The sequence below is a fragment of the Sphaerodactylus townsendi genome, linkage group LG02 (assembly GCF_021028975.2).
Source record: "Sphaerodactylus townsendi isolate TG3544 linkage group LG02, MPM_Stown_v2.3, whole genome shotgun sequence".
NCBI lineage: Eukaryota > Metazoa > Chordata > Lepidosauria > Squamata > Sphaerodactylidae > Sphaerodactylus > Sphaerodactylus townsendi.
Window position 1 is genome coordinate 155923192 of NC_059426.1, and position 19872 is coordinate 155943063.

Here is a 19872-nt window from a genome sequence, read left to right on the forward strand (position 1 = left end):
GTCTAACACTCCAGTGATAGACCTTCACCATGAACAAAAAGAAAGAAAGAAAGAAAGAAAGAAAGAAAGAAAGAAAGAAAGAAAGAAAGAAAGAAAGAAAGAAAGAAAGAAAGAAAGCCCTTCTGATCTTTCTGAAATGGTGGCCCGAAGAGCAGAGGAACTGCTGAGGTGTGGTTAAAGAAAGATGGTCTTCACTTTCCTTGTGAAGGAAGAGGAAAAGTTGCACTTTCAGAGCTTTTGGAAACTGTGGAGATTTTCTGATCTGAAGGCAAGGTGACAGCCAAAGAGGGCAAAATGTGTGTGCAACTGAGGCAGATTCTGCATGGGGCAAAAACAGCAGTGTGAAAACAATGTAAACCCTTTTATACCCTTTTAAACCATTTTACACCGTTTTCATACCACTGTTTTTGGCCCATGCGGAATCCGCTTGAGAATCAAACCTGAAGGGGATGTATGCTCAGTGTGAAGGAGACCACAAAACAAATGGTAAAGGTCAGTATTCCCTGCTCCGGCCAGCATCAGGATTCCAGAGTCATGGGCAGAAGTCTTGTATAGCCTCTATCACCTGATCCTGTTAGGTGCAGAAGCTGAGAACTGAACCTGGGAATTCTGTAGGCCAAATACTAACAAGGCTCATCCTCTACGCTTCTAGAACTACTGCATGAACTACAACTCGAAATACTGCATGTAACTTACCTTCAACCCTCAGGCTGCAACCTCGGTACGTCTCTGCTGAAATGGTCCAAATTAAGATCCCAACTTCCGTTCAGTTTCCTAAAACAAAAAATGCATTATTAGCCTATCACCAAAAAGCTTTTTTTTATTTATAAATCCCAGGATGGCTTGTTTTTATGTTGTTTATGTCTAATGGCTTGTGCTGTGAATTGCTTTGAATTGTAAGCCATGTTGAGCAGAATTGGAAGCCATGTTTGCATGCCACTCACTCAAAAGGCAACACAGAAATATTCTAAATAAATAAATATTCTAAATAAACAAATATCTTTACAGTATGCATGCCATTCCCCTGAGGTTGGGGGCATACTGTTTATGCAGTTTCTGGACAGTGACTAAGAGTCAGGCTTTAGAATAAAATTTTAAAAGCTACATTCTGAGTGAGCTAACAAGGTCGTTGTTGTCTTTCTGAGTGCTTGGTGTAAGGCATAAGGACTTTTTTTGCCAGGTGAGCCTCAAGGGGGAGTGTGTTGCAAAAGTGAGGTGCCACCACAAAAAATGCCCTGTTGCTAGTCTCTACTGACTCACCTCTGAAGGCAGAGGCACAGAGAGCAGGGCTTGAGACGCAGATCTTAACTGGTGTCCTGGAAATGTTTTCAGTGATGATAAACAGTAGCCGTATCAGTTTGAAGGAGCAGAATCAATCAGTTCAGCAACATCTTAAAGCCTATCAAAATTTATCTGAGCATAAACTTTTGTGAGTCAGAGCTCAATTGATCAGAAGCACTGGAAAGCTTTCCCAATTGGAAGCTGATCGTGTTTTGACCTGTACTTCCCTAAATTAAATATGATTTTCTGTTTATCCTGCTTTGTTTATCAACAGCTGGAAGCGGTTCTTATCCACTCTGAGTAGATTGATTACGCTTTTGATTTAATCTCATTTCTCATTGGACCCTCCCTCCTTTCTGTTGTTTTAGCAGAAAATGTATCTTACTGATGGATATGCTCCCTTCATTTCATAAGCAAAGTTCTAATTCATAAAAGTGTGCACTAGAATTAATTTACTCAGCCTTTAAGGCATCACTTTAGACTTTAAGGCATCACTGTTTTACAATGTAAATGTGACATTTTAAAAAAGCGAATCCAAAGGAAAGCTAATGCCACAAGACTGAGGAGGCCAGTGTAGTATAGTTGTTAAGAGCAACGAATTAATTGGGAGAACCGGGTTTGATTTCCTGTTCCCCACATGAAGCTGCTGCGTGATCGTGGGCTAGTCACAGTTCTGTCAGAACTCTCTCAACTACCTTGCAAGGTGCCTTTTGTGGGGATGGGAAGGGAAAACAATTGTAAGCCACTTTGAGATTCCTTTACGTAGAGAAAATCGGGGTATAAACACTAACTATTCTTCTTCTAGACAATATGCTACCTTCCTCACCCAGCCTCTGTGTGACATGTCCCAAGTACCAGTATGAATGTATGTGGGGGGGGGGGGGAGCTGAGAGGTCATATGACCCAGGCGCTGCTTTGAAGAGTCATGTGGGGGTGCATTTGGCCAGTCCCCCTCCCCCTCAGGAGCCTCCTGTGCCCCCACCCATCAACTGCTGCCTGCCCACTGCTTCTGCTGCTCACCTGCCACTTCTGCTGCCCCCCTGCTGCTCGCCCACCACTCCTGATGCTCACCTACCACTTCTGCCTCCCCCATTTGCCCATTGCTTCTGCTACCCCCACCACTCCTGTTGCCCCGTGATGCTTGCCTACCACAATTTGGAGGGGCGGCACAATTTTAGTACTTGCCCCAGATGCCATTTTCAGTAGGTACACCACTGAGTATGAGATCAAGTGTGCATCACTAAAAAAAAACAGATGTAGAACTTTGTAGGAAAAAAAGTATTTTTCAAACCATTTGCTCATGCTGCTTGAAGTTGACATGCCAATTATGATTTGAGTCAAATAACCTCTGAAAAGGACTTCAAAAAACAAGAGTTCCAGCCTCGTCTTCTCACTGAACTGCTAGTTTTCTGCATGTTGGGGATTGTTGTGCAGAGCATTGAATTGTAAATCATGAAATGGGACACCCCAGCCAGGCATCTACCACTTTGTCTGATGTTTTGAGAACTAGATATATGAACACCAATGTTCTGATCTATTATAATTTGTTATAGCAGTAATGATGATTATTACTTTTAATCTTTTGCTACAAAATGTGGGGAAACCTGGTGACAATAAACAAATCGAGCTGATTAATTCCATTTCCTGTTTTTGATTTATAAATTCCCCAAACATATCAAGGGGCCAAAAACTAATGCAGCTATTATTACTGTGCATATTAAAACAAGCTGATTTTTCTTTCTTATACATTGGCCACAAACTCTGTTTCTGTGTCCCAGCAGCACTATTATCTCACAGAAAGAAAGAACCTCAGTGCTGAATTAATCTGCAGCCACTTCCTGGACCTTCTTTGTATTAAGAGGAAGTGGCACCCATCTTAAGGGACTAGGGGGGAAAAATGACGAATTTGGAAGGTTTGAATTTTGAAAAACCAATGGATGGAGAAGACTCCCTTGGTGACCCTAAGCAGAATGCAGTTAGAACCGCTGAGATAGTCCAAGGGATTCCAGAGATACAGGTGTTTTTACCTGAGGTGGGCATTTTGGAAAAATCAGAGTCCAAATTAAAAAAAAAACAATTGGTAGGAGAAAATCCTCAGGGGCCACTGAGCAGAATGCAGCGGTGGAAACTGAACAAAGTAGACACTAGCACCACAGCGGAGAATTCAGCTAAGAAGTTGTTCCAAGAAGAAGCAGTGGACTAATCTACAATCCAGGTCTCATCTTTATCCTAAACAGGATAGTGTGGTATTCCAGGTTACATTTAGCAAAATAAAATTTTATTCATATGTGTACTTTAGCTTAAATGGTTCAAGAAATAAATTACAGTAAATAAAACAAACTGAGGCAACAACTTCTGCTGAGGTGACTTTCACTTTACATCAATCCGCTCTCTCACTCCTTTATATCTCTGAGACCCTGTTAAGATTTTACTCCTTTTCTACACACTGAGACTCAGTTTAGCTCAGACTGGCTCCAACAGATGGCTGTCTCTCTCTCAAGTTTTTCACACACAGTCTGACTCTCTCAGTTCAGCACACTCTCCACTGCCACTCTTCAGTGTCAACCAATCACCTTGCTCTATCCCCCTTCCTTCTATAACTCACTTCTCAATATAAAGAAACACATGCACACCATTTTAAAATGTTGCACAGGACTTCCTGGATGGTTTTCCATCCAAGTCCTAACCACAACCACAGCTAAGCCCTACTTAGCTTCCAAGATCTGACAAGATAGGGTAGCCTGGGCAATTCAGGTCAGGGTGCTACCTTAGACCTCCATTTTCATTCAGCACAGGGCCCTGCCTTAAGCCTCCATTTTCATTTTTCTACCCATTAAAAATAACTAATCTTTAAAGTCTGTTTCAGAGGGTAGCCATGTTGGTCTTCAGTAGAACAGAAAGATTTGAATCCAGTAGCACCTTAGAAACCAACAAGATTTCCAGGGTGTAAGCCAAATCTAACTAACTAACTAACTAACTAACTAACTAACTAACTAACTAACTAACTAACTAACTAACTAACTAACTAACTAACTAACAAACAAACAAACAAACAAACAAAGCTTTCTTCATCAGATACAATATGAGGAAGGAAGGTTTTATGGGTGAAGGGATATCTGATGAAGGCAGCTTTGACTTTCAAAAGCTTATAACCTGGAAATCTTGTTGGTCTACAAAGTGCTGGGGGATTCTAATTTTTAAAGCTTGTTGGCGCTTTATTTGCACCTTGGAAATTAGCAGAGCTTGGCCTTGTAAAATGTAATTATTTGTCAAATTAAATCCCTCTAGGTAAGGCGGTGCCCCATAGCAAAGGACACTGGGAAGAAGACTCCTCCTTTCAGTCACAGTTGGGTGCAACAATATATGTAGGATCAAAGAGCATGATCATAAACACTTCAAAAAGCTCTCATCGACACCACGAGGGTAGCTGTTACACAGCACTTACTATCTGATCAGACAGCTTCAGGGCCTAAAAGACTGGAACAATATCAAAGTGACATGCTCCAAAGTAATTAAAGATACTCTTAGACAATCCAACCATTCAATTCGCCTTTCATAACCATACCTGCCCTGAGCCAATAATGTGTTTCATGTTGCAAAACAACCCTGGCAAAATTAGCAGCAGTTATGCAAAGACTTGCCTGAATCCCAGGAGATACAAATCTTTGAACCAACCAACGTCTTCATCCCCAGATGTCTTCCTCACAAACTAAATCAACTGTTACAAATGCCACACTGCACTTATGATAAACGTTGTTCCATTTGAATGCGTTTCTGGAATTAAGTAAAAATAGGCTGTTTTCTTGTGACTCATTTTTGCCTGGATTTTTGCAGTTTTCCATAGATTAGTCACCCACTCTCCCACTGTGCATAGAATGCCAGGCACTGTGGGTCAGAGGCAGAACAAACATCTGCTTTTAATTCCGGAGACAAATTCTTTGAAGAGATGGAGTGTACTTGTTGCTGCAATGAAGCTGAAAACCCAAAGCATTAGACCTAAGTCTATACATATAGCAGAAAGTCAGAGGCGTATGGGGGTAAAATGGCGCTGGAGACAGCCATTCTTTAGGCGCCCCCTGCTACGCCTGGGGTGGGGCTCAGGGGGGTGGGGCCCACCCCCAAGCCCTGCCCCCTGGCCTCACCCCCCCTCTCCCGGTTCCCAGCAAGCAGCCAGCAGTCCCTTCTGCCCTCCCCTCTGGGGAGAGCAGAAGCAACTGCAAGCCTCTGCCCCATCTCCTTTGCTTTTATAAGCTTGAGGGCAGTGCTTGGGGGCGAGGTTTAGGGGCCCTGTGTCCTCGGGCTTCCTTGGCCCCGCTCACATCAATGACAACATGGGCAGGGCCGAGATCGCCCGAATGTGACAAGGCAACAGGACTTCCTGCTTCCTTGTTGTCTTCCTGTTCACGTGGGCCCCCCCCCGATTTTGCACCCCCATGTGACCAAATTAGTGGCATCCGGAGACAGAGGGTACCCCCTGTCCCGAGGCAGATACGCCACTGCAGGAAGTGGTTGCAGAATTCCAAGAGGACAGAATTGGCATGAGGGTTTTAATGTTCCCTCACAGAGGACCAGCATGGTGTAGGGGGGTTAGTGTGTTGAATAAGACCCTGGGAGGCCCTGGTTTAAATTCCCTTTCTGCCATGCAAGTTTACTGGGGGACCTTGGGCTAATCACCCTCTCTCAGTGTAACTTGGTCCAAAATAGAGGAAGGGGAAATCTGCTTTGCAATACAGTTGTGGGACTAAAACAGGCTCCTTCTGTGATCTAGATGGGAAGAATGTGGGAAATTGTTGGCCAGGATTTGAGAATTTGGTCAGATCTTTCAAATATAACAGGAGAAGTTGACCTCTAAAGTAAAAACTTAAAAAGCAACCTTTTTTTTCTTGTGTCAGTTGCACATCCTGTAAGCTGGGGAAGAATAGAGAGAAAGAGAAACAGCTGCCAGGAAACTGTGAGTAAAAGGGAAGAAGCGTCTTTCAAAAAAAGCAGCCTACTAAGATCAGTTTCATGTACTGAAATATTTGAAAAGAGGCGGTATCTGGTGAGTTGTCAAAGCAGCTCTGTGGTAAAACACAAGCTTGGAATGTAAAAGGTTCTGAATTGAATCACTGGTATCTCTGGCTAAAGGATCTCATGCATCAAGTCTCAAGGAAAGAGTTTTCTGCTCACACCCTTAGAGAACTGCAAGTAGATGACGTCAGGGCTCTTCATATGGGTCTCCAATCTTGTTCAGTCTGTGAGCACTTTAGGAATTTTGAGAACAAGGAAAAGGCACCACCACAAAATAGCTGCTCTGGGATGCTGGGGCCTATCACAAAATATTGGAGGGTCGCAAGCCAAGCATCCCCATAGAATGGAGGCGACTGTTTCTTAATGGGTGCTCTAGGTAGACACAGTTGTGACGCCTTCTGGACTCTTCCAAAACACCTCCTGCTTTCTTGAAGTGGAGGAAAGATAGGAGTGGCTCATGGCTTCAGAGAAAAGATGCTATTTTGAAGAAGAAGCAGTTGCGTGCCAGAAACCCCACTGGTAAGCCTCACGGTGCCCACAGATACACTGCTGAGGACCACTGGGCTAGTTAAACCAGTGGTCTGACTCGGTGGAGGACATCTTTATTAATATGGCCAACCATGACTATAGCAGCAACAGTTCATTGCTCCTCTTGAAAACCAGATTTCTGATCTTTTACTTCCTGTCTGTCAACTAATTTTTCGTTCTGCAGCCATCTGTCAGAAATAATAATATCAAACGTTAATCCTTATGCAAGTTAACCAGTTTGTTAGATGGTGACCAGAACTCTACTGGGTTTCCCAGGGATCAGTCCTATTTAAATTGTGTTCACCTTTCGAACAGAAGCATTCTGCTGAGCCCCATTCTTTTGCTTCAACAGACTGTTTTTACCTCAGACACTGGCCTGCTGGCCTCCCTCTTCAGGACAGCCCTTTGAGAGAAAGACTGGACAGAAACCAACCCATCCCTCTTTCTCAAATAAATGTAACTGACTCATCAGCATTTGATCTGTCTTACTCAAGAATACCATTTCATTAAATATAAGTTACACCTAAGACAAAGTTCAGGGACGTTGATTTTTTTTCCTTTTTACAAGGTGTTGCTTTTTTTGTTTAGCTTTGTATTAGGGCGGTGGTATCCACCTTGTGGAGCTGATGGGCAAGCTGGCAATCTTAAGAAATTGTATTGGGCACTGCCCACACCTGGATAGCCCTACCTTGTGAGATCTCAGAAGCTCAGCAGGATTGATCTTAGTTAGTATTTGGATTAGAGCCATAGGTGTCAAACTCATGGCTCTCCAGATGTTATGGACTACAGTTCCCATAATCCCCTGCCAGCATCATGCTGGCAGGGGATGCTGGGAACTGTAGTCCATAACATCTGGAGGGGCGCAAGTTTGACACCTGTGGATCAGACCACCAAGGATGTCCAGGGTTGATATGCAGAGGCAGTACAGAAGAGAGGAGGTGGAGGACTTTGGATTTATTCCGCCCCCCCCCCCACCTCCTGCTGGGAGACTCAAGGCAGCTTACCAATTTCTTTCCCTTCATCTCCCTACAACAGACACCTTGAGAGGTAAGTGAGGCTGAGAGAGTTCTGAATGAACTGTGACTAGCCCAAGGTCACCCAGCAAAAATGTAGGAGAGGGGAAACAAATTTGGTTCACCAGATAGGGGTCTGCCGCTCACGTGGAGTGTGGAATCAAAGCCAGTTCTCCGGATTAGAGTCCACCGGCTCTTAACCACAACACCACTCTGCTAGATTATCAAACAGTCCAAATACACGGGGATTAACAAAGCAGTCTAGGAATTCTACCCCTGCTAAACAATTTCAGAGTACCAATTGCCTTGTAGCCGCCGGAATTCCCTCTAAGCAGGCTCTTTGAATCACAGGTTTATCCCTGGTCATCTTTCTGATTAAATTGGGATTTGGCTTTCAATGAGAAAACAATCTTCCCTGGGAGGTATCTGCCTACCAGTTGTAAGACGTTGTTGGGGGGGGGGGGAGATTACTAAGAATTATAATAATTTATCTCCAGGTGGCTGTCAGCATGTTCAGTGGCTGACGGAAGCGATTGTAAATACCCTAACAAAGGAAGATTTAAAGAGAGATTTAGTTAAAAGAGGATCCAGAGGCTTTGAAGAACGTAATGAAGAGATTTCCCCTTCCAAACATGCAGGCACTAGTGCAACCCCCCCCCCCCCCACACACACACACTTCCAGTCCACAAGGTTTCTGCGGTGTTGGAGATGTTCACTATTTTTATGGGGCACCACACTTATTGAAAATGACCTCCCCTTTCTCCTTAGCTGGCATGAAGGTAATCCACAGACGTATATGACCCACGCCTGCAGCAACGTTTGTAATTTTCATTTGAAAAGCAGCCTCAGAAATGGCTTTGGAAATTACAGCATGGCTGGGCTTGAAATATTGAGGGTCTCCTTCCAGAAGATGGGAGTTCACAGTGCAGGGACCATGTGCTTAGCCAGCGAACAGCTCCTAAGACGGACATGACCTGTTTAGCATTCTCAGTTCCTGAACATCCTGCTTCTTCTTTGGATTGGGATCACAGCATGCATACAGAAAAAAAAAATTCAACCTTTTGCCCCACAATGTTATCCTGAACTGAAATGGGTTTTTTAAATTTTATTCAGTTTTTGAATTTTTAGGCTGTACTTCCGCTTGCAGGAAGATTTACAAGGTACAGAAATTAAAATACATACAGCTTAGGCCTGTAATCTCGGCACAAATCATAACCATAATTAAGGGAGATGAAAGGAAAGAACAAGGAAACAAACAGGGCAGAAGAAAGGGGGCAGGGAGGCCTGCTCTGTTGGAAAAATTACCATTGTTGTCCTTCACCATGGGCCTGGCGGAACAGCTCTGTCTTACCAGCCCAGCAGGATTGCAGCAAGTCCCGGAGGGCCCTGGTCTCATTAGACAGAGCATTCAACCAGGCAGGGGCCCGAGCTAAAAACACTCTGGCCCTAACCAAGGACACTTTTTGGGCCAGGAGTCACCAATAAATTGTTACTCACGGAATGTAAAGCTCTTTTGGGGGCATTCCCGAGATGCTACATTTCTCAGGCTCTTTGGTTGCTCTAGAAAAAGCATCCCACAGTCTGAGAGAGCCAGAATAGCAAAGCCAATCTGCTTCCTTCATCTAAAGACATGCAGGATCTTGACCAAGAACAGTGTGCATTAATGTTCAAGGATGGTCTTGTCAGGAGAGATCTCTAGAGTGATTCTTTTGACAGAAAGGTTGTGGTACTTTTTGCCAAGACTTCCTTTGCTAGCTCACAGTCCAGTCATAAAGCTTGGGAGACAGTAACTTCTTGCCCCTCCTTTCTTTGATATCACGCCACCAACCCTGGTAAAAATCAGCCCCTCTCTATGGTGGTGTCTTTCAAGGGCGTAGCCTTTCAAGGTCAATGCCACAGGGGTGTATCTCTTTGGCGCACCTATGCTTCTGACTGAGTCAGTTAATGGAATTAGAAAAGCATATATCTCCACCTTCACTGCAAAGCACAGTGTTCTGGGTCGTTTCCCCACTTTAAAAAATAACGTTGAGCCAAACCGCGCTCCTTTGAATCGGTGCTTTTGAGCGCGAGATCTGACTCCCCACCGCAGCTTGTCCCTGTAGTAAACCTCGCGGCAGCCGCGAACTTCATGACATGCCTCATTCCCCACAACCACGTGTTCAGTGGTCATTGGCAGGGCACTTCTCTGTTCCGATTGGCTGGAGCGCCAGTTTGTTGGCGGAACTTGGTTTAAAAAACCCCCTGAAATCATTGACGAAACATCGACACACACAATCATCATCTCAAATTGAACCAATGCCTTTTTTCCTTTTTTTAAAAAAAATGGTTTCTGATTGGCTGTCGTGCTGCAGCGCGAAAATTTGCAGAACACGGAAGTGCCCACTTTCCTTTCTCCTCCATTTCATGAGATGAATGTTCTGAATGAACAATGAAAATAAGCTGTGTCCGCGTGTGCGCGAAGCGACATGCAGACAAGTGATTTCCTGGTAAAAAAATGGCGGAAGGAAATGCTGCGTGCGCATTGCACACGCCCCGCAGTGCCCTGACTGGTTCACATCACCATGTGCAGCGGGAAATTCAAACCCGCAGTGACCCCTGGCTTCCCCACTGCCTCGCTCTCCCCCGCGGTTGCTGCGGGGTTTTCAGAAATGTTGCTCGACCATCCAGGGGGAGAAATGACCCGCGCTGAGGAGGACGGAGAGCGGCAGAGTCAGGGTCGTTGCGTTGCTGCCGCTTAGGTAGTGGGGAATGCAGCAGGCCCCCGGATTATTTGCCGCAACTACTGCGCAACAAAAGGTGAGTGAGGAAACGACTCAAGTCTCTGAAACCTTATTCAACTTCCTCCCTTTTCTCTTTGTCATCTCTTTTATGCTTTGTGTGCATACAACATCATAGCTTAAAATATATTTCTTGTTTTGCTATGTTCATTTGTTAATAAAACCATATTGTAATTATACAACTGCTTACTTATTTGAGAGTTTTTTACCCAGGACTATCCCAATATACATAGGTTATTGATCCCAGTTACCCCTTTTCACTCTCTGTCTCCAGCTAATTCCCCCAACTGAAGTGGAGACTGCCTACTTAGTGTAAAAGTGTAAGCACAGAAGCATCAACGAGTGCCATAGCTGCTAAACAACACACAGTTAAACAGACTCCCACCACTGAAGTGTCCCCTGTATCAATACTTCTGAACCTGGCAAACTCTGCTGTGTACTACTGCCACAACACAACAGAGCCCAGATGAGGGCAATTCTACCATGTTCCTAAAGCCTCAATTTTGTTATTGTTTGCTTCATTCCACTTCCATCTTTACCTCCAAGGAGCTCTGAGTAGCCTCTCTCACCAAGGCACTAGCCAAACTTACACAGCTTCTCTCTCAGGCATCTTCCAGTTCCAATCTGTCACACTGTTTTACCTTGCTCCATTTTATCTGCCCAACAATTCTGGGAGGAAGGTTTGGCTGAGAATTTCATCCAATTCCAACCAACAAAATTCCTGGCTGAGTGGGGATTTGAATCCAGGATTCCAAAGTCCTACTCTGATGCTCTATCCACTGTATCATACTGGCTTGCCATGAGGTTTGGTTCACAAACACATGCATATCACTCACAGTGTAATCCTCATATCCTCCTTCGAGTTTAGAAGGGTGTAACTATGCTTAGAATTACAACAACAGTTACTCATAGGGTTGCCCATTCCCGTTCCCCACCACTACCTGGCCACTGGCAGGGGATGGGGAGTAGGGTTGCCAGATCCAGGTTGGAAAACTCCTGAAGGTTTGTGGATGGAGCCTGAGGAGGACAAGGACCTCAGTGGGGCACATGACCAGAGAGTCCACTCCTCAAAACATCCATTTTCTCCAGGGGTTCTGATCTCTGTAGTCTGGAGATGAGCTGTAACTCTCTTACTCAACACCCAATGATCCCCTGGTGAACAGACTGAAGAAGCAAATCCAATGTTTGTGGCATTTGATTTGCAATGGCTTATGCATACATTCAGCTCATCAAGCCATTTTGCATTCAATCTAAACATGCATGTGTGAACCAGTTCTGAGACAGCTTAATCTACTGTAAAGTTTGCAGACAATCCCTTCCTTTGGCGCTGAATACCATTCCAAAAGCCAAAGTGTTACCTCTCTCCGGAGGATTGCCAATATGCATAACAAAGAATATTACACAGACTGTCACCTGCAACCCTCCCTCGCGGTCCTCCAGGACTCTCAAGAGAAGCCACACAGTGAAACTATTAGTTCAAATCTTTCCAACCACCTCAGGGCAACCTGTCGTGGCATCTGTACAATGTTCACAACTGGTCTTGCATCAACCTGTCACTAACTTGACCCCCAGGGGTGGCACCGTAGATTCAGCTCAGTGCCATGCTCTTCGGCTTTCCCCTGAAGTCACCCGAAAGACAGTTAAGAAGTCCATTAAGAACTGGAAGAACGCCAGTTTCACTTCATACAAGCTGCCAGACACCGGTAATGACTTTCTGTCACTGTTGGCTGTATCTGGAGTATACCAATCCTCCAGACACCACAGATCTCTTTATTAATGATCCCCCTGACTGGTCAGCAAAGACATGCTTTGTTGATGGATAGTTTCAACTAGAACAAAACTGCCTCGAGCTGTAAAACAAGCTTGCTGCCACTGCTCCCTTGTTCTTTTCTTCTGGCTGGTAATGGATGAAGAACCATCTTGAATTGGGTTAGTTAGCGGAACAATTAACACAAAGATTCAGTGATTAATTGGTCGTCAAGGAAACTTATATCCGAGTTAGCCTGGGTTTTATTAAGAAATGGTTCTAAAGGCTGAGTCTTAATATAATCAGGAATGAAATTATAAAATCTCTTCCAAGTGTTCAGTTCAGGTGATATGGGAGAAAGGTGGACGGGTATTGAAATTTAGATGACTGGAAAATGGATTTAAATTTAATCAGCTGACTGACTATGTTTTTACAACAATCGCTTAAACATTATTTGGTCTGTTGATAGAACTTTTAAATATATATTATGGATCGTTATTATTTATTTGCTTAATTTATAACCCACCGTTCTATTCAATGAGGGCCTAACACTGTCCTCTTTGATTTTATAACTACAACAACCCTGTGAGGTAGGTTATGTTAAGAGTGTATGACTGGCATGAGGTCACCAAGCACATTTCCACAGCAGAGTGGGAATTTGAACTTGAGTCTTCCAGATCCAACACTCTAACCCAGGGGTGGCCAACCTATGGTGCTCCAGATGTTCATGCACTACAATTCCCATCAGCCCTTGCCAATTGACCATGCTGGGAGGGGCTGATAGGAATTGTAGTCCATGAACATCTGGAGCACCATAGGTTGGCCACTCCTACTCTAACCTCTATACCATTCATATTAGTAGCTAAGTATGACAACAGCAGTGTGGACTTCTACAGAACTGATGACATAGTGGCCAGGATGTAGGTGGGATTAAAGTGCACCAGACAGATAGGTAGCTATGGAATGGTTTCCTATAACACATTTCTTTCTTCCCACGCCGATGGAAACGGGCACATGCAGGGATTGTAGGATCCAAATCCAAGTTGATTTAAAACAACCTTTCTTAAAAAATAAGCCACTTTATTTAAGTGCACTAACATAAAAGTCACTTTAGAAAGTCATTTTAACATTTCCACTTATGAACTGGAAAAGTGTCATGACAGCAAAAGCTTTAGCATATAGGATACTTATCTATTCCCATTTAACAAACAGGTAAACAAAGGCAAAAGAAAAAAAGAAAAGACATTAAGACTGCAGTCCTAAGAACAATTGCTTGAGTTACAAATCCCATTGGAATCCATAGGACTTCATTTTTGGAGATTTGTAGAGATCATATATATAGTACATACAATACACCAATTACATTAAACCACTCAGTACTCTGGGGCTTTATTGGAATCACATATTTTATCCCCAAGAATATCTTCTTCAAACATTTCTCAAATGGCAGATCTGACACGAAAATATGGTGGTATATTTTTCATCCAACGTCACACAGTTTCCAGCTTCTCCAAATCGCCAAGTTTGGCAGGATAATTAAGGAATTATTGCAGCACTCTCCAAAAAGTCTGTTTGAATTTAGAGCAAAGTTTGTTCAGTACACTTCTCCAAAGCCCATTATAAATAGCTCTGTGTAATTAGGGGTGCGAGCAAGAATAGAGAAAAATATCCTATCCTTCTCAAGGAGGCAAACTATGTAACACAGAATTATTCAAGAGGACATTTTTATAAAGATAATAGGGCTATGGGATGTGGAATGGTAGAGTGTGGTATAGCCTGACCTTGTTAGATCTCAGAAGGAAAGCTGGGTTGGTACTTGGAAAGAAGACCTCCAAGAAAGAGTCTGCAGAGGAAAGCCATGGAAACCCACCTCTGTTTAATTATTTGCCTTCAAAAGCTCACCAGCAGTCCCAGTTTGGCATGAGCGCTGATAAAAACTATTGGTAAATTTCAGGTTTTTTAACTCGGATTTTTTTTTGGTAAAGATGAATAAAGCCAACATCCATTGGCTTTATATGGCTATTACTGAAAATATTCAGATTTTAAAAATCCAAACCCAAAGTTTTTCAGTTCTCTTGGGAATTGGTGGGGGGTGGGAGAGGACTGTCCCCACTGGTGCTTTCGGATTTGGATTTATTTGAGCATAAAATTATCTGCATGCCGGAATAAGACAAATAACATATTCGGATATATCCAAATATTCGGGTCTACTTGAAAAATTCGGGTCTATCTGATTTGTTTTAGTATTTTTTTGGTGTTTTTTCATGTTTCTGCCGGCAGGAGGCGTATTTGTAGAGCTAGTGGCACCAAAATTTCAGGGTCTCATCCAGAGACTGTCCTGGTGATACCATCCGAGTTTGGTGAAGTTTGGTTCAAGGGGGCCAAAGTTATGGACTCTCAAAGGGGTAGCCCTCATCTCCTGTTAGCTCCCATTGGAAACAATGGGAGATAGGGGCACCCCTTTTGGGAGTCCATAACTTTGGACCCCCTGAACCAAACTTCACCAAACTTGGGTGGTATCATCAGAACAGTCTCCGGATGAGACTCTGAAATTTTGGTGCTTTGCAAATGCACCTCCTGCAGCCATAAGCGTGAAAAAACACCAAAAATATTTTCAAAAAGCCTGAATACCTTGCATTTGGATTTGTTCATATTCAGGCAGGACATATTTGGGATGATTTTGACCTGAATAGGCCTGAATATGCCCAGATTCGGGCTGAATCTGGTATCTGTTGCACCCGAATCTCCAAGCCTACTTAGGACACAGATCCTTCGTGCCACACTGAGTTTGCTCAGCACATCATGGAGATCTCTCTCTCCCTCCCGACCCCTTTGATGGCTCCCAAGTCCACGTGAGCTTGGAAAATAGCAGTGGGGGGAACAAAGTTTTTAAACGCTTAATGTTATTCAGCTGTTTTGGCTTCAGGTGTATTCAACTTTTTGAATACACATGGTTTTTATAATGGTAAAAGAAAACCCGAATAAGGCTTTTTTCAGGTTATTCTGTGATTTGAATTTGCTGAATCACCAAACATAGTTGCTAAAAGTCAGTTGTAACTTAACGGGACTGTACATACATGCACCCAATAGGCTTATATTATAATGGAATGGGCAATCTGCTTTGATTAACTAATATCCAAGAGTGTGTAGCGCAGTAGTTCTCAACCTTCCTGATGCCGCGGCCTTTTAACACAGCTCCTCATGTTGTGGTGACCCTCAACCATAAAATAGGTATATATAAAATATAAAAAGATCATTTTCCAATGGTCTTAGGCGACCCCTGTGAAAGGTTCGTTCGACCCCCAAAGGGGTCGCGACCCACAGGTTGAGAACCACTGGTGTAGCAGATCACACCGCACTGTGCACTTTATATTGAGGCTTGTGTATTAGTGGGATATATCTTTGTCTTTCAGTTTCAACCTGCTTTGATTCTCAGTAAATAATGCAAACAAATAAATGGGGTTTTTCCTGGTGATATTGTTTACCTCCATGCCATAAAAGGGGCCAACTGCACAGTACCAAACACTGAGCCTCTATTAAAGGGGCGGGTCATTTTCTTCAGGCCTGTGAAGTAGTTTCTTCACTACTTGTGACTGATGTAACAGTGCTATAAAACCCAAAGATCTGTTGACTTAGCACATAATCTCAAATTGGGCTTCATCACCGTTTGACATGGACCTTCAAATCACAAGCAGGCTGTAAAGTGAAGGCTGAAAAATGACTGCAAATCACCCTGCCTGCATAGACATCAATCCATTCATAAACCTGTTGCAAGCTCCTCTAGAAGCAGCCTTTCCGTTTCTTCATATGTGCACTCCAACAACTGGAGGAAGGCTCAGGAGTTTTGTGTGAATTTGGTCTCCATCACCCATCTTCTTGGCTTGCATGTTTCCTTTTCATCTGGATCCCAAGACAGATTAGTGGAGTAAAATGGCACTCAGCTGCAGTGGACTTATGGCAACTGAGTGCCATTTCTGAGTCCCAACTTTCTGGAGCTAGAGGATATAGCTTCTGGGTCAGGAAGGCTATTTTTATACCACTTTCAAGTAATTCACATAATTCATTTTTCTCCTCTAAAACTAGAGGCAGGGTCTGCTAAGAGAACACTGAAGGAGCACTGAAAGGAACACAGCCGGAACACTGAAAACTGACAATGCCCACACATGCTGATATTTTCTATAAATAAATTTTTAAATCAAATCTTATAATGACAGAATATACATTCAATCAGAAGTGGCTCCTTTTCCACTAGTGAGGTGTAAGCAGGTTTCTAGAATATTCTGGGCTTGCAATTCTGGAAAATGGTGCCACCTCAGAAATATTATTATCTTTATCTATAGTGCACCTTTCTCTCTGGGTCTCAAGGCAGGTTAGCTGTGTAAAATGTCACCCAGTGGCAGTGGACTTATGGCAAACTCACAGGGTTTTCAAGCCAACAGTTGGACGGAGGTGTTTTGCCCTTACCTGTCTCCCATCCAAGTGCAACCAGGGCCTGCCCTGCTTAGCTTCTGAGATTGGATGAGATCAGATCATGGTCAGCTTGGACCATCCAGGTTTACAGATATGAGGAAAAAAACTATTTTCAGTTATTCACTAAGTAGATTATAAAATACTAGCGGGCCCGGCCACGCTTCGCTGTGGCTTGGGGGGGGGGGGGATGAGAAGGACGGCAGGGCTCCCTGGGTGGGTGGGATGCGGCTCAAGCGCACACGCGAGGGATGTCGGCGGTTGTTGCTGGGACGTGCCGGGAGGGTCCCGTCCCAGGGCCAATGCCTGTGTGAGTAGCTCGTGCTCGGCTGAGTCGGGGAAGTTTCATCGTGGCTGAGGAGGGGGGTTGGAAGGGAAGGGAGGAGGTAAGGGAGAGGGCTATCGTGTGTTTCCTGTGGCAGGGTTGTGAACTCTCCTCCTGCCTCTCCCTGTGGGCGGCAGTAGGTGCGCATGGCTCTGCGAATACGGGGTATAGGCAGGCTCTCCTCTCGCACGGCAGCCTCCTGATTGGTGCTTTCGAGGGGATTGGGGAAACATAGCTTTTAATCGGCTCTGGTGTGTGACCCAGAGCCCGGTGAAGAGCCAATTACCTGCCTGCAATGGGGAGGGACGTCGTGGCAAAGTTTGGGAGCAATCGGTCCAGGCGTTTCGGCGTTAGGGTGTGACTAACAAAGTCACGGTTAGCTTTTTATATATATAAGAAGATGGGACTAAAGGGACAAGCAATCCCCTGCAACATGGTGTTTCAGATTTGGAAGGGCTTCTTACTCATCCAGTTTGGTGCTAAAATGTTGGATGCGCTGTCAGTTCCCAGGCAGGTGTGGCTTGAAAATAAAGAGACAAAGAACGCTTTGGTATAGCCATTCAAGCACAACAGCCTATTTCATCAGTCAAGTGCCCTTGAAAGTTCAAGCTGGAGTCAACCAGCCTGATTCTGGTCTCACCAGCTGATTGGTTTTCAGGAATACTAATTTATTTATGATATTTTTATGTCTTCAGAATCCTGCTTGAGGTGGCTTATGATTAAGAAGAAGAGTTTGGATGCACACCCTGCCTTTCTCTCCTGTTAGGAGACTCAAGGTGGCTTCCAAACTCCTTTCCCTTCCTCTCCCCACAACAAACACAGAGTGAGGTAAAACCACAGCATTAAGAAAAAGCTGTTTGCATCCATCCTTTCTTGTCCAGACAAATTCTCAAACTGCCCACTGTGCATGTGTAGCCTTCGACTGCCTCTTTTACGGTCTTTTCCTGCTCGTTGTCTTCCTGTTTTATACTTGGATTTTAACTGGCGTTTCCCACCCTCAGCCTTTCTGTACCATGGACAGTGCCAGATTTACCTATAGCTTGGCAGGCTGTAAAAAATGAATGATAATTCTCACATTCGTTTGGGACTATATCCTATTAGGGAAGGACATAATGTTCTCTTTTTTTTTTTTTAAATGCTTTATTATATTAAATTTTTATATACACTCATTATCTTCCACATAAATCATAATTTGTTTGCAAACACAACATAATTCATAACTAGCTTGCTATCTCATAATACATTAAAGAATTTTCTATTTTTCAACTTAATATACATTTAAATGGCTTCCGCATTTACATACCAACTTCTCCATTATTTATATCACAATATAGTTGATTATAGTTATCTTATACATCTATTTTTCCTTACCATTCTTAAATTATATCCAAAATCACATATTTTTGTTTTGATTTATCTTCAATATATTTAATCCACTGTAACCATACATTCTTAAATTTCCCATTATTCTCCAGCTTTTCAAATCCTGACAATTTTGCTATTTTAACTAAATCCATAACTTTATGTCTCCATTCTATTAATGAAGGAACTGTTTGCTGACGCCAATATCTGGCTAACAAAATCCTGGCCGCCGTTGACAAATATTGAAATAAAGTTTTCTTTTCATTTAATTGGTTGTGGTCACACATTCCTAATAAATATATTTCTGGTGTGCATTTCATACTCATCTTTAAAATTTTCTGAATTTCTTTATGCACATCCCGCCAGAATTTCTTAACCTTCTTGCATTCCCATAACATGTGGTATAAACTTCCTTCTTCCTTCTTACACTTCCAGCATTTGCTGGAAGTGCTGGTAAATCTAGCCAGTTGTTTTGGTGTGATATACCACCTATACCAAATCTTATAATAGTTTTCTTTGATATCGCTACTAATAATGTTTTTAAGTCCTGATTTCCATACTTTTTCCCATTTTTCTAATGGAATCGTGTGACCAATGTCTCTAGCCCAATTTACCATGTATTCTTTCACCACTTCCGTTTCTAGGTCCATTTCTAAACATAATTTGTACATCCGTTTAATTAAATGATCATTTTTACTCAATAAATTTAAATAAAGTGTGTCTTCAAAACCTTGGATCCACAGTGGGCTCGGTTCTTTCTTAATTATGCTATACAATTGTTGGTATAGCCACCAATTTATTTTCCATCCAGCTGTTTCCTAATTCTTGTTTCGTTCTTATTTTCTACACATGGTCCCTTTCTCTCTGTCTGGGACCAATTTTTTAATATGTCAGAGAGTTTCAAACCATCCTTTCTCCAGGGATGTTCTTATTCCTCAATAGAGCTTCATGTGGCGATATCCACCATGGGACATTTCTATATATTTTATTTTTATATTTATCCCAAATTTTACTCAAAGCAAATCTAAATGGATGCTGAAAGAATTGTTTATTCAATTTTTCCTTATGGAACCAAAGATAAGCATGTATTCCATACCTTAAATCTGCTCCCTCAATTGCTAATAATCTTTTATTTTGGATTAGGAACCAATCTTTTAACCAAACCAAACAACATGCCTCATAATATAGTTTTAAGTTAGGTGCTGCCAGACCTCCTCTCTCCTTATTGTCTGTGAGAACTTTATATTTCACCCGGGGTTTCTTCCCCCAAAGTGAATACCTTCTAAACTGTCTTGTTTTGCCAACTGCTAAAGATTTTCTCAGATTTTAGTATTGGTAAATTATTAAATAAAAAGAGCATTC

General features: G+C 43.0%; 1 protein-coding gene across 2 annotated transcripts in view; it reads right to left on the reverse strand.

Annotated features, from left to right (window-relative positions):
- The window catches only part of SYNE3 (spectrin repeat containing nuclear envelope family member 3), a 100738-nt gene that overhangs the window by 65508 nt on the left and 15358 nt on the right, over positions 1-19872 (reverse strand). The window contains exon 2 of one of the 2 annotated variants that reach the window (XM_048486342.1): positions 697-774. The exons of the other annotated variant lie outside the window; for it this stretch is intronic. The gene's annotated coding sequence lies outside the window, so the exon portion shown is untranslated. The remainder of the gene's footprint in view (positions 1-696; positions 775-19872) is intronic. 2 annotated transcript variants of the gene reach the window in all.